The sequence below is a fragment of the Takifugu flavidus genome, chromosome 15 (genome assembly GCF_003711565.1).
Source record: "Takifugu flavidus isolate HTHZ2018 chromosome 15, ASM371156v2, whole genome shotgun sequence".
Taxonomy (NCBI): Eukaryota; Metazoa; Chordata; class Actinopteri; order Tetraodontiformes; family Tetraodontidae; genus Takifugu; species Takifugu flavidus.
Window position 1 is genome coordinate 13,896,087 of NC_079534.1, and position 16,219 is coordinate 13,912,305.

The 16,219-nt window shown below is 42.9% G+C and overlaps 1 long non-coding RNA gene across 1 annotated transcript; it reads left to right on the forward strand.

Annotated features, from left to right (window-relative positions):
- The first annotated feature begins 5,726 nt into the window (after positions 1-5,726).
- LOC130538953 (uncharacterized) lies at positions 5,727-6,352 on the forward strand. The gene is made up of 2 exons (XR_008954007.1): positions 5,727-5,900; positions 5,980-6,352. It is a non-coding gene; the product is annotated as an uncharacterized LOC130538953 (long non-coding RNA).
- The last annotated feature ends 9,867 nt before the right edge of the window (positions 6,353-16,219 follow it).

Genomic DNA, 16,219 nt, shown 5'->3' on the forward strand with positions numbered 1-16,219 from the left:
ACACTTATTATACGTTCAGAATACAAGCTTAATCCATGAGGTGGAGCACCCCACAGAGAAAGACAAAAATCTCTAGAGGAGATTTTGTCTGTATTTGTGTACTTGACCAAAAGCCTCCCTTGGTTCATATATGTTTAGAACTGCCTGAACTCTGCTGTTGGCCCACATATCTCTATGCTCTATTTCCATTTTCGTGAGTCAGTATGGACTGTGAATTTTTATAGCTTTCAAAAACAGCAGATGCCGGAGTTTTGCATGGCATTCCGCCAGCAAATGCGACTTTATATCGCATGTAGTAAATCATGTACCCGTTTAGACCAAACCCTCCAAAAAAATGCACCTTTTGCTGAAATTATTCCTGGCTCTTGCTAACACGCCAAGAAGGGTATCTACGGAGTAATTACAGTCTGTATGACACAGTGGGTATGATTAACAACTGCTGTGACATGTGAAACGGTTCCTGTTGGCTTCAGCTTTCAGGGAAGAACATTCCTTAGTCGCCAGACATTGATGAATAAATCCTTTTATATTGGAAACTGTGTGAACGAGACACTTGCGCCATCACTTAGGCGTATACCAACAGATGTGTGGTTGGCACCTCTGCCCAGAAACTGATTAGTAAAGGAGATTACAACAGCGTCTGGGCACATAGTGTGAACGAGTAGGACAGGAATGACAGACTTTGCCAAAGGCTGAGATAAAACACTCATGTGATTGATGGTTCTCCTTCTTCTAATGAAGCTCCTGTCTCATATTAGTCCAGACTGGGGGAAGCGAAAAGGGAGGGGAAGAAAAGAGACTGCATTTGGAGCAGAGAGAGTTATCTCATGCTAACTTAGTTAGTTGATAGGCTCCAGGGATACAGGAGGAGAAGGGTCAAGACCCCTACCAACGTGCCCCAGGGGACCGTGGCAGAGAGAAGTCAACATTCCTGAGAAACTCTGAGACCTTTCTTCCCTGGAGAGATGGCGAGATGAGGGAAAAGAGCAATGAAAGAAGAAGGAGATGCAGAGAGAAAAGCCACAACAAAAGTTCGCCTTTACAACACGCAAATGCAAAAATGTTAACTTTTCTATCAATCACATCCATTTTTCCAGGCCTGGGGCAATCTCAGACAATATTAGAGACTCATAAAATCACACTGACCCCAATGCACTCATTGCTGTCATTATTTATGAAACATTTTTAGGCAAAGTCCTAAAATAATCTTGCTTTCCTCCTCTCTCCTCCCCTTAGCTAAGTCATTTACAGTGCAGTGGAGGTTGGCGCCTGCAGAAGTCTGAATAGAGAGAGGAATTCTTACAGCAGTCTGGCAGAGAGCCATTATTAGAATGATATAGAACACCGACTTTATCACTAAGATGTGCATGCAGAAATATTTTGGCATTTTAACATATCTTCACGTCTTTATGAGGTGCAGCTGACAGATAGTGTGCTCGTGCAGACAGCAGATCTAGTTGGTTTTAGATAGACAGGGTGGCAGTTGAAGTTGAGATAAAATAAGTGGAGAAGCCATGAGAAGTGCATGAGATCCGCTTCTTGACAATTTCCCATTTATTACTCGTTATAGTAAAGTTATTACTAGGATTTTTGACATATTTCATTCCATTATATTTTAACTGTTTCTCATCTCACACCTATAAGCTTTTGCTGCATTGCTTGTGTATGGAGTAGCAACGAGGAACGCAATGAAACACTGAGGTTTCCAAATCATCTTAAGTCAAAGTGAATGCGACACTTCCGGCACTTCTCAGTTGAGCTGACATTATTTTTTCCCGTGTTCAAGCCCTCAGCTTTTTCCCAATTCATCGAGTACAGCAGAGCTTTGACAGCCCCCATTCTGCCCTCAATCCCGACTTGTTATCCTGATGTCGCTCCTGACAGCCCACACTGCAGAGACCCCATCAAAACATGTAAGAACATATGGGAAGTAAGGCTTCCTGGAATGCAACTGGAAATCGTTGCCAGTCAACAAAGGAACAAGAGAGCAGTCAGGAGCTTTTATGAAGGCATTCGACCAACCCGACAGCGTTCTTGATCACTCATCAATGGGCCTCTAAAGCATTAAGGCTCGCTGATGTGCAGTGAGAAAAACGTAAATGTAGCATTGCCAGTAATGACACCGTCTGTCTCTAAATAGGATCAGTCCCCCTAGACAACCCTCGTCTGGGCTGGAACCCGGCGATATCTGACAATCTCTGGAGCGCTGGTGTGGGACAGGATGGATATTTTAACTTTCGTCGCTGGTTATAAATAGTCTGCCCTCTACCAAAAAATGGTGGCCCTGCTAAAAATCACAGCTTTGTACGGGCTGTTTGAAGCATCTGGTCTGAGAATGTGTCATTTTTTAGGAGGGGCCTGGGAAACTGTAGACACCACGCTTGGAGCTCACAAAAAAGAAGCCTGGGAATGATTGAAGGGGGTCTTTGTGTTGTGTGTGTGTGTGAGTGTGTGTGTGTGTGTGTGTGTGTGTGTGTGTGTGTGTGTGGCGGCCACTGAACTAGAACTAGCCTGACTCCAGAATTGGACTCCCTTCCTCGCAGGCGAGCCAAGCATAAGTCACTCAGTCGCCGGTTTGCCAGAAACAGATGATTTTATGTTAACACATAAATGGTGGGGGACATGATGAGGTCAAGGAAATCGTGCACTTGGGAGGGATGTCATCTCTCAAGGGTCAGACTAAAGTCTGCTCCAGTGAGAAACTGCTTGAGTGTTTTGAGACATACCCATGCAACTAGATTAAAAATTACTCAATTACTAGATACCCGCATGACTCTTGGCCTATTTTTACTTATCTCGAATGGCCCCCCTGAAGGAAAAGTTGCACATTTTGGGAAAATTCTTACACAAAGATAAATGTGGACATTCACTCGCACATTTGTTTGCTATAACTTGGCAAACGATTAAATCTTATTTGTCTCTTTAAAACAGTCTTTCAATACTTTAAGGCTCTTACAGAGAACATCAGCAAGATGTTAAAACCACACATCTACACGAGCGCTCACTATTACTATTTACTGGGGGTAATGTGTCCAAACAGCCTTGTGTTATAGATGTTACACTAATTAGGGCTATGTGGAGAAATAATTGGGGAGGACGAGTGTTGCTACTAGTGTGTAGGCCAGTTAAAGCAATAACAATATATGGCAGGGATATTTTTGTGATCTTCAGAGGGCTTTAATGCCATTTTAATACATTCATTATAATTTTTGGTTTGCTATTGTCATATTAAAATTGAACCTATAATCGTTCCAATTTTTAAAAAAAATATTTTTACATTTTCAGTAATGTGAAGTGCGAATTCTGCTGAAGTGGGGGGGGGGGGGGCGGGTTGTATGTTCTGGTGACAGGACATAGATGTGTAACATGTGCAAACGCCCTCCTGCTGACAGTGACTTAGTGTGACTTAATGTGATGATATAAAATTATTTGAGGTACTTAAACTAGAATGTTGTCAGATCACACTGTCACACAGTTGAGACTCGACAGATACCTTGTTTTCACATATTTACTTGATACCAAGTTTACGTTGTTTCGTGTTGATATATTGCCTCGAATGACACAGCAATGAAAGTGTCAAAGTGCACATAAAGTATCACCCCCACGCTGCTATTTCTATATTATACAGAATGTGACAGGTGCACTGGTGTGAATTGCGAAGAATGTCGGCGGCTCTTAAACGAGACAGGAAGTGAAGACATGGCTGCTGTTAACTTGGCTAACAATTAGCCTTTATAACAGACAGAGGAGACAAAATGGTTAATGAGTGCCACCTGATGACTAGTGATGGTAAGTCAAAAGGAAGCCTTGAAATGGTAATGTGCACCTTTGCATGAGTTCTACATTACTAATCTGGTGCACCTTGTTGTAAAAATATTAATAAATTAATAGCAGAATGGAAACATTTCAAGTGACTCACAAGTTGCTGCTCAATAAATCAGTTTATTATGGTCTTTACCAACTTTGACTTGCAACTATCTGACAAAAAAAACTTTTAACCTGTCAGTTATCGCTGGAGTTCCACAAGGCCAGCTCCTCAGAGTTATGCTGCTTCTAAATTGCGACAGTTTATCTTAAACAGAAAACACGGAGGATGTTTAGTCCGTTCCAGCAGACACTGTCACAGAATTCCTGAAGACTCACAAGGGAAATAAATCACTCCATCTAAATATAGTTACCCAACCACTTTCAAATGGGAATATTAGCTGTAATTTTCTGTTATTTACACTATAAAGAGATTCTGTAAACTGGCGTGGTTTAACAGAGAGCCCAAATATTAGAAATATGTTTGAACTTTTGGAATTAATGCAAGTTTAGTTTTAAAAACACAATATGTTTTTGCTACCTTGTCCTTTTTTAAGGCACTTATATAGTCTGCAGGGATTAATGCTTTATTATTGACAAATAGTTCCTTGAAAATATTTCCTTCTTTAACACACAGACAAGTTTGGCGCTGAGTGTGTGCTCAAGCACGAGCATGAAGCAAGTGTGACCTTTATTGCGATAAAAATAAATTACATATAAAGTCTAAATGTGTTACTCCAAAGTTAGTGTATAACACCCAAAAGAGAGTAGAGAATAAAGTAGCAACTGAAATGAACACCTGATGAAATGCAAACTATATTCTGATGATTTCTTCTTCAAGAAACACATGTTTAAGTGACTTTTACTGCAGTTTTGTATTTTTATTTTTATTTTATTTGTTTTATTTCAGCACCAATGTCTGTGGCCAGAGGAGCTTCTGAAGACTGCGGTACAGTGAGGGAGCTCCATATTTGTCTTGGTAATCCTGTATCCACTTACTACCAATCACAGCTCCATTACTACTGTGTTTTAAGGCATTAGAGATGTCAACATTGTTAAGGCATGTGTATTGTTTTCACAGTCAACGAAAATTAGAAAATGAATTCCTCGGGGCTGAAGTGGAGCGTGCTCGTAAGGGACACGAGCGAGGGTGACGTGCGTGTGTGTGTGTGTGTGTGTGAAAGCAGGTCACAGGGTCCGTATGGTGAAGGGCGAGCCGGTGGGGTCGCCAAATTGTGCTCTCTCACCGGCAGATGATTTTAAACTGAGACAGCTGAATTGTGGGACGGCAGGACGTGTGGTACCATTTGCTTGAGCGTGCCACCGGCTTCACACCCCAAGGTGCTGAGGGAGGATGCAAACACACCACATTGTCTGGAAAACCCAGAATGCACAGAGGATCTCGTAGGACAAGTCATTTTTGCATCATGCAAAAATACTGGTATTGTATTTTAGGCTGTCGTCATGTGATGTATGATGTGATACTGATGCTTTGCCGAAAGCTCTGACCTGGTCTCTGAATAGGAAATGGCAGCTGGGGGGGCAGTTGAGAGCAGCTAGGATAATGTGGCAACAGATGCATGTCTGGACCCTAAATGAGTGGACAAATTGTCGTGCAAGGAGTTGGGAGGGGCAGCAGCAGTGGCACATGTGAGGCGGCCCCTGCGCCGCCAGGCCTCCCTGTCATGCGAACAGGAAAGGTGTGTGAACTTTTGCCTCGTCCCACTCAGTCCATCATCCAGCAAATGGAGCACATCAACTGCAGGGAGAGAGAGAGAGCCCGCCAGAGGTGGGAGCAGGGAGGTGGGTGGCGGGGGTAGGTGAACACCTCACACAGACTCTCTTTGTGCTCTGGGCAGGAGTGCACATTACTGTGAAGGTGTGTGTATTGGGGGGGCAAACTAAGGTGAGCGAGCCGGGGTATGAATACAAGAAGGAGACCTCACTGTTCCCACTTAGAAATGGTAATTGCCCCTCGCTCATTAGCATTCTAAAACGGATCATCATTTATCTTCTCATTTTGAGGTGTCACCTGCTCTTCAGTCTCCACCCAATCGTCATTCATCGAGCTGGGAGCTGCCACCAACAGAATTCAAGTACTTATCTCAGCAATAACTGCATTTCATGAGTTACTGATCCAGCTAACCAAACTTATCATTGGTTTTAAAATTCTAGGTTGGATGATTCCTGTCAGATGATTCTTCAATTTTACATCTTTCCTTTCATTTACTATTCTTTTTTGTTTAAACCATCAGGTTAGGTTTAGGTAATTGTGCCAATATTTTCCCATTTGCAGTGTTTTGAATCTTTGTAATATCTATTTATTTTACATATACGATATATCAATTGAGACCATTAGATCGCGCAGTACCAAAAACGGCCACTAGGAAACATGGAAGCATGTCTTTGTCATGGGCAGCAGTTGTCATGGCTTCCGTGTAGCAAAAATAAAGTTGGATGATTAATTATGTACAGATAAGACACTGTTCATGATGAACATAAATCAGTTGTGTGGTACAAATAATATTAAAGTTTTCTTCTTTGCCTACATGTGGCGATCTGCCCTCCACCTCCTCTTGAGATTGTGGAGTCTTGTTACGACCTTTGGAAAAATGCTGCTTCCCCAGCGACTGGAATCCCAACTCTGACTCTAACTCCATTGTCGCTCTGGCTGGTCCCTCGTACACACAACCAAAACAGAACTTTTCCTATGAAGTGCAGAGGGTGGAGCCTCCGTCGGAAGCAACACTTTTCATTGTCCTTGTATCCACCCGCCTGTTTACGTTCATGCATCACATAAATGTCCTGCAAACCCAAATTTAACCAAACTCTTCGGAGATTGGACAAATAAAATTGGCCTGACTGCTGTACTTCCTCTCAATGGGGGCTTCAAAAAGATTAATATTTTCGGATATGTTTATTTTTCCAGAATAGACCTCGGGATATTTCAGAGAATTCCCTAGATTGTGGGCTGTATCCTTCCTGTTTTCTCCTCTGGCAGAGCGTTTGTGACAGTTAATAGAGGATGTATCTATTATCAGTTCAATATTATGACTATAGATATTCATTTACCTTTTCATATGCAGCCTTACCTCAGTTAAGAGTAAGCCCAGGAGTTAGAAATTATAATAACCTTCTTTAAAATTTTTGTATTGCAAAAGAATGTTCTTTTCAAAGCTCACAGTCAAAAAAGGGACTCAATCTCAGCACACAAACAAAAACCTGACTGAAATTTGGACATGTAATCTAATTAAGATGTCACTAAGTGGACAGAATATTGAAATGAAAAGCCACAGATTTTGTCAATCTCTCCCATTGATTTAATTAACTGCAAATCTCTCGCTGTGACCCCTATAATCCCATCATTTTTTTCTTTTTGCCTTTTTTCACCCGGTAAAAATTAAACTTTAACTATAAATAGAGGTGGATAATGCAGTTGACCCGAGGGGTTAATTCTCAGGCTTTGGGATGCTTTCATCCCCTGGAGGCCCTCAGTCTGCGCTCTCCTCAGGTTACATTGCCGTGAACTCAGCAACCACCACGAGGAAATGAGTTCATATGGAGAAACGAAGCTAGGATTTGATCTGCTCGGGCACCTTTGCAGGCACTCCTGAGATGAGAGGCGGGGAACAGGCTGGGCTTAAGTCCTCATTAATACCCTGAATCTACGCTACGTCATGAGATTCGGTGGGAATTCTTGCAATCAGGGAAATAGTGGAGCGAAGAGACGTGCTAGCTTTGTTAGCACAGCGGCTTCCATTTTCAACACTTGTCAGCAAAAGAGGCAAACTTACAAATTTGTGAGAAACTTGAAAAAGTTCCAATTAATACCAGATGAAAGAGTTTGTTGAGTACAGCTACTCGGGGCCGATGAAAGCAGCTGACTAATTGTTCCTTTACAGAATTCTAAAATGTTTTAAAATAAACTCAAATGCTGTTTGCACGCGAAAAGAGTTTTACACTTTTCTAAATGACTTTATGGTGCCAGCAATAATATACACCCTTTGCAGGAGAACTAACTGTTGCAGCATTCTGTTTGCTCACTTAATCAAAATAGCGTTTAAATAAATAGATAAATGTGGCCTTAGCACACAGAGGTCAAACAGCGTCAACACATCCGTCAGTGTTTCTTTCATTTATTTGCCCGCTTTGGTGACACTTTGGACCTGAGGCTGTGGGATTTATGTCACGTTAATATATGCACCGTACTGCAACACTTCCAGAAGAAGAAGGTGGGGGGGGAATGCTCTGATTGCCTGAGCAGCTGAGCTAATCTGAGGTCTGGAAGCTCCATTTAAAAGGCTACTGTGGTGCAGCTCGAGGTAAAAGTGCCTCCTGGGGTGTTGATGTCTGCTTAAGAAAATACTAGACTTGTTACTGGATGCATTAAGTCACACATGTCTTCTTTGGCATTTCGCTTTCTAAAAATCCAGCTTATTATGTGTTCCATATAATATATTATTGCACTAAAATCATTACTGAACTCTCATGGAGGCGATCAAACTATAATGAACACATACAAATGTTTTTTTTTCCTCACTCATGACTGGTATCAGATCTCCCTTTACAAATGGACCAAAAATAGCTTGAGTTATGATATACCTGTAGGGGGTAACCAATCATGAGGATGGGGGGAGGGTGGGGAAGTTAAGGGAGAAGGAATGAGGCAGAGAAGAAGAATTTATTATTTCATTTGGTTGGAAGTTGGAAAAATGAAGATGGAATAAGAAGCCACAAGGTGGCAGAAGCCACAGGCAGGTTTTTTTATTTAGAATAATGAATATTGTAAATGTGAAACTAACACAAACTTTGTTGTTGATGCCAAGTTAAACTGGTAAGTACTCCTCGGCTACAGCAGGGAGGTCACATGACCAGCCAGCACAAACGCGCCATCTCCATCTCCACAAGTTTCCACATAAACACACTGATTTGTGGTTTGATTCAGTGATTAATGTGAAACCAGTTCTTTTTAGAAACAATTATTTTTCACTTTTATTGTATTTTTGCTGTTTATAAAACATAATGGATTAATTTTTTCTTAAAAATGTATTCTGAGCTGCAGCCGTCAGTGATCCGAAATTACATCAGAGACAAGAAGCCAGACCCTTTAGATGGTGTCTCCAGAAAAAATAATTCATTCTTTTTTCTTTTTTTTTTTAAAAAAAAGGAAAATAACAAAGTAAAAACTGACGGGTTGACTGTTGATTACCATGGTAGTTCCAATGGTTGTTCACGCAATAACACTCTGAACGTACACGGTTTTGGCACCGGTTTATGGTGGTTAATATTAAACGAATGCTTACTCATTTCCCTTCACTTTGTGCCTACCTTTCGACCCTGATAACGACGTAATGATGCGTCATGTTCTGAGATTCTGCTCGAGTGAAACCTTTTAGTCCCGCTCGCTCCACACTTTTGTACAGAACAGAAAAGGTGTTGAAACGATGCCTTCCTTGTCCTGGTCACAAACGAAACGCTCAGACTAATAAATGGGAACTCCTGTCAACAGCATGAACTTTGCTGCAGTGGAATGTTAGAACCAGAAGGTCTTGTGGCATTAGCATATAGCTCTCACAGAGCATTCAAAACAAAGAATAAAGGAATGGGAATGTATCCACCTCCCACCTCAGGTGTGAGAATTCATTAAAATCGCTATATTAGATTAATTCAGTCCTTTTACTGACATGTTGCTCGTATGGTACGACAAATTTAAAGGTCTGGAAAAGTAGACGAGGGAAGAGTGATGTGAGCAACACCCAGTCCTCCGTGCAGGTTGGTGCGGTGGGATCCTGACAGTGGGAGATGAATGGGAGGGAATTATCTACTCACTGGGCCAGATAATTGCTCCATTTGGTCCCGAGTTAGAGAATAGCTTCTAATTAGCTCCCTGCAGTCTCCTAGGCCTTCACTCCTCCCCCAAAAGAAAACACTCTCACACATGTTGCAAGGTTCAACCAACTGGGTGACTTTGATGACACCTGAAATGCAGCAAACTCTTGGGCCACATGGCAGCAGCTCTGATTTCATTGATTTAACATTTTAAAGGACAGAAACACTAAACCCCGATTATCAATTTGGTGCTAGTTTACCTTCACACTCTTGTGTCATGTGAAGGCGTGGCCGGCTGGCCTCTGCATGAGGCTCTCTGGACAGTGTTTGTAATGTGCTAATGAGTGAGGTGTGATTTAAAAGTGTGAGAAAATGAAACTAACTTCTTATTTAATAGAGATTAGGACGAGACAATCTGCCTTACACCATCGTGATGCCAAACAGGAAGCTCTAGGCAACAGATTCCAAAGTTTATCAATCACTCAGATGGTCAAACAGTTACAGACGCAGCATTCCAACATCCAAACGGTTAAAATCAACCTATAATACAGATAGTTTTTAACATAGTCTGCTGGGTAACTATTGACCCAAACACCCACTGTGAACCAACACAAGATGAGCTGTTTAACCTGGCAGCATGCTGCTTCGTTGGCTAAGTTTCTGGAAAAAGCAAGAACATTCAAGTTGGTTAAATTGAGCATTTTTGGTTTAAACTCCAGGAATGGTGTCATTCTCCCCTTAGTGTCATAAAGAAGAAATTATTCATGATCAAAAATAATCACCAGTCATTTGGGGGAAAACAAATCCTCATTTTCACCGCTCGTGCGATCATTCTACACCTTTAGTACAATGTTCACGATGTGACTTTGGCTGTTTCGGTTTTTGGAGTTTGACTTTGGCAATTGTTTTTCAACATTTTTCAGCATTAAGCAAAGAACATCTTCAGTGGGCCATAAGGTGGAGACCGCTTCAGAGCACACGCTCCCATCCCTGGTTGTGGACTTTACAGGGCGAGTGGCCCAGTACTGGTCTGCCCTCACGGTTGAGTGGGGACAAAGTGGGTGATGATGTCTGGAAAAGGACCAAAGGCTTGGTCAGCAACCGAGACAGCTACGGCTCCTTTAGCCTCAGATGTGACAGCCGACCAGGAGTGGCAGCGCGGTGCTATGAAGATTCAAGTATTGAAGCATCAGAGCGTTAACTCCCGCCCATCCCAACTTAGCATTCACGGATTTTTCATGCTGGAGTCGAGCTCAGGTTCATATTTTCATAAACCAGGAATTCCATCTCATCTGTCAGCTGTTTGTTTGAAGTGATTTGAGATATCCCCATGTAACCACAGGAACTATGGGTAGTGGAGGTTTCATTTGCAAACGGGTGGGAATGTGGACAGCACCCTGGGAAAATAAATCACAGCCGCTGATCCCTGTGTGCAACCTAATCCTCCCTCAAACTCCATTGTTTATGGATATTGGGATGTCTCTCTTCAAATGTGTCATAGCTTTCACCCGCGGCTGCACATTCGCATCTTTTGCAGACTCTAGTGAGCAACAAGACAATTTGTACCCTGGCAAAAGAAATCTTACAATTCTCTGATGGGAAGGATGCACCCAAGTGCAGGCAAACACTTAAACCCAGGCGCGGCGGTATCGCTAACTGATGGAGGTTCAGCAGCGGCCCTCAGAGACAGCAGTATATCATTAAGTGATTAGTCATTTGCTTTGTTTGACAAGCAGGGATTTATCACTTCTGCTTTAGAGGAAAGTCAAGAAAATAAGGAGGGAGTGACTTTAAGATGCCTGTCAGGATAGGAAAAAACCTGATTACCACCACTAAGTCTATGGCTTTATGTAAATATATTAGCTTTCTTGGTTTTATATAAAAGTAATCAATAATTCTCCGACAGTAAATTACGCAGATTTGTAGAGTTCACTGTCAAATAAATCAGCCGGTAAACGGCAGTTCTGGTGAGTGGAGAATGTGTCACACATCACCTCTGAGAGAGCTAGCGCGGCAGAGCCCGGCGAGGTGCGCGGGGCTGATAAAGCTGGATTGTCTGGGCTTAATCAGAGCCAGATGCGGTCAGGCCCTCGCCATGGTGGTCCGACCACATCTGCATTGTCGGGGGTGGGTGGGGAGGAAGGGGCGGTGGGGGAGGAGGGGCCCACAGCTGGTTGACCTCTGACCCAGAGCAGGGAAGAACCACGAGCCAATGCTGACAGCTGCCATGGACGCGGCAGGCGACCTGCTATCATCTCTCTCGCTCACATGGTTTACGAGCTTTGAGACGCTGCCTTTTAAACGGAACCTTTAAACCACTTGTTGCATTTATTCGGTGTTTTAAAGTGGTTGCTGCACTCTCGCCATCTGACTTTTATTCATTTTTATTCACGTTCCTTTTCTGCAGCTTTGCCCATTCGTATTATGGGATAATAGCTCCCTATGATAGCGTCGATTACACCAACCTCTAATCTGAAAAGATTTGAAGTTAGAGACAGAGGAAAGCTGTCATTGCACGGAATGAACGGACTGAAATGATCGGCCCAGTCACCGTTAATCCAGAGTCAGGAACTGCAGCATAATGATGGACAGCTCTGGTGTTGAAACATGCCCGGGGCTGTTAGCAGATCTTTGGGGAAGTGACTTTTCCCTTTGCTCTCCTTGAGAGAGGGAAAAAAAAGGGGGGGTATTGATGTGATGCAGCCGTCAAACAGGAAAAATATGATCGCTGCTGAGGTTAGATTCCTTTTTTTTTTAACCTTGATGGAATGTGAAGTCCCAGAAATGTAAACTCTGGATAGAATATTGAGCATTTCAGACAACTCTGACACTTTTATTGGGCGGTCACTTTTGATCTGTCTGATTCTATATCTGTAAACACTGAAATTGCAATATTTTTAACATTTGAAATGCTTCACTCCGTTTGTCATTAACCCACACGCTACCACCAAATATTCTTCATCACAAATGGTCCTGTCACATGCTGCACGTGAAAGACAGGCAGCGAAGCGTAACCCGCTGGACCTCAGGCCTGTGCGATCCTGCGATAGGAGTGACTCTTCATCGTCATGGCAGCAGGTGCTCTATCTCCTGCTCCCGATGATTGAACAGCCATTTAAAAAAGTGATTTATCTGTCCTCACATGGCCGGAGATGAATGAGGAGCTGCATTAAGCACAGCCACGACGACTTTTCTTCTTAGTTTCACTGCTCCGGGTGCCTCATATTTCCTTCCCCTCGTTTTATTACAGTGAAGGTATCCGTTTATCAAGGGGAAACGGCCTAAATCATCCCTTGCACCCAAGCTAAAGGTTGGAATGCCTGAACACATTTCTGCGTTAGCATGCAGGCTGCCTTGCGTGCATGTCTGTGCTCATGTGCAGTTTGTCTTGTTCTTAAACTCTGCCTTAAGCTTGGTACGAGCGATGGATCCTAACAAAGCTAACAAAGCTGCAGACGCCTCGACGACCCCGTCCCCCAGATCTTATTCATGCTGTATGGTTTCCCTCTGAAGCTATCTGAGGAGTCTGCGTGCTTGCCGTGACTTGTGCACCAACAGCATAAATGCTGTTAGATTGAGATTGCCCAACTTTAGACAATGTTCACAGTTCTGTTACACACGTGTTTGCATGTTTGTATGAAATGTCAACACTATTTTTAAACAAAGGCTGGTTTATTCAGGGAAAAGGTTTAAATCCTGGACCGTCACATTAACACTTCTGATTGTGGGAGCCTAAATCCATTTTCTTAGCTCTGCAGGCTGCTTCCTGTGTTTGATTGTAAAAATTACAACAATGTGTTAAATACACAAGTCACAACAAGCACACCGGATTGTTTACTTTTTACAGGGGAAAATTTATCCGATGACTGTCTGCTGAGCAGCCGTAGCTATGCTAAGCTAATAAGCAGTAGGTGATTTTCTTTTCATATGTCTTTCACACACGTCGAAACAAGAGATCTATGTTCTTGTCTGGAGCAGGGGGGTACGGGGAATAACTAAAGCCGAATATTGGTTTATCCTGTTATGTGTTTTATGATGTTTCAGAGGGAAATAAAACAGCCCAAACAAAATCCAATCCAACCTCTTAAAACACTAATTATTAATTTGGGAGGGAAGTTATGGCGTGGGAAAAAACATTATTGTAACCACAGATGAACTCATCAACCTTTCATGTGTCAAATTATAAATTGTCTTTCCCAAAGTTCTGATGTTGATTTTTTGTGAAGCATTAAAAACCACAGGAATATCCAGGGTGACACGTGTATCCTGGAAACAGTTCCAAAACAGTCAGCAGAGAACACAAACAGATATTCCTCAGCAAATAATTAAAGTAAACAACAATTTAAAAACCGGGCAAGTGATGATGGAAAAAGTTACATTTTTCTCTCAAATGCTTTTCTGCTTTTTCTTTTTTCCCCCACCCTCACTGGAGGGTTATGGTGCATCTGTCTCTAAGATGCCCCACTGGTGCCAGGAAAACAAAGCTCAGTTTGAGGAGGCACTTCATCTAATTCCTTCTGAGTTCCTGTTATCAGCACACAGCACTCCATTACATAAGGACGATAAGGCCCAGGACTGCTTGCTTAAAGCAACCAGGGGGAAAGTTGGAGAGTGCAGACACCTCCTTCAGAGCTCAGGCATTTCCTTCTGGGATATTCCCCTCTGGTGACCTCTGAGAGGAAAGGAAGGAGGAAAGAGTGAGCGTAAAAGATGAGCTGGACCCATTAGGGCGTGTCCTCCTGAGCCTTGAAAGGTAACGGGCTACGCTGACCTTTAATGGGTTTGAGTGACAAGCGGTCGGCTCTGGACCAGGCGGCAAGGAGTGGCTGGAAAGAGGCCCTCTCGCTATTGTTCTCTCTGTGACGTCCTCTGCCACGCTTCACCGAGGGCAGGTGCTTTAGGGTGTCAAAATAGGAAGACGCGCTGGACAGGCTTGGCTGATGTCCATGCTGCTCTGACATTTGACAAAAGCTCCGCTCCCGTCGCAAATAACAAAAGGAGACTAGAAGTGAGAGCAGGTCACTTACAAAGAGTGTCTGGAGACTCTTTACGAAACGGGAACTAACCTTTGGACCCATGAGAGAGCGTGCTGGAAAATGCGGATCATATCCTGTGTCTTCTTTTGTGATATGGATATCAGAGCGATAACCGTCCACAGAAGGAGGAGACATGATTACCATCAACCATGCGTACTTGAACTCTGTGTCTCTCCCAACTCAGGGTGATAAAGATTCAGGCTTCACTTTAAAGGCATTTCTACTGCAATTTCAAAGGAACAGCGGGTTTAATGCCTGATAAATTAATGAAGTTACTGATAATGAATGGTGAATCATGGCAGGACGCCATCCAAACGAGGAGTAAAAGAAGCGTCCAAGCTGTTATCAAAGCCCCAGTGATTATTTTCCACAAGATTTTCCTGTCAGGATGTTATGAATGTCTCCGTGCTCAGTGGCCGGTGATAAATCGTGTCAGTTTTGCTGTGCTGATGTCATACAACAGCCTCAAGGCTTGACTTCCCCTCCAGTAAGTGTCAGCAGAAAGATGCATTCCCCGCGTCCTGTCCTGGACAAAAGCCGGCACATGTGTGCGGGTGTGTGCGGGTCTGAGTGTGTGCACAGGCGTGGATTCATTTTCCATATTTTGCATCGATGTGAGAGTTGTGTTTGTACTTTTAAAACAGAAGGCTGCGCATGTTTCTGCACAGAAGCCATCAGGTAGTTCTGACTGGTTTTTGCATGTAGAATGTGTAAAATAAGTGGACAAAAAATGTCATTAGAGCCACGTGGATGTTATGAGCCTCCCAAAGTTGTGTTGGGCTGAAAGCAACACATCTCATCACACATCGTTTGCAGCAGATACCGTATGACTACGTGCATGCAAGTAAATACTTCAGCTCATTTTCCCCTTAACTTTATCTGCTCTGTCAGTTTTAGTGAGATTGCAGCCTAACTGCACTTTCCTGATGCCAGCGGAGTCTGCAGCCATTGTTCTGGCCTGTGACAACACCGCTGATTCCTTTGTGCTTCCTGTACAGACCCAGACGGAGCTCACAATTGGCCTCACCGCTCTTATCATGCATGTCACTGTGCCAGGAGGGAGGAAAAAGAAGAGAAAGCCAGGGGAGCTTTAAGAACAACAACAGGGGTTTTCCCCTCTCCTGCTCTCTCGCTTGAAAAGGCCAATATTTAATCTGAGCTGATGACAGACAAAGCAGAGTATTTGTTGCAGGTTGCTCAGTGTTCCTGTTGGAGGTGGAAACAAGTGACCATTTTGTCATTAAGGACAACAATTTGCTAGATAGTTGCTATGGACACGACTGTTGCAGGTTTTAGCTGTGCAAAATAATAATAATAATATAATAATAATAATAATAATAATAATAATAATAATAATAATAATAATAATAATAATAATAAGCTTTATGATGGCTTGCGGGCCCTTTATATGTTGGGTTTTTGACTGTCTGGAGACATCATTTTGTCTTATTTGTTTCTTCCTGTTAAAAGGGAGTCTTTCCTGCCTCTGCTGCCTGGTCAGGCAATGCGTTTCTGTAAATCACCTGGAGACAGTTTTGATCAGAACGGGC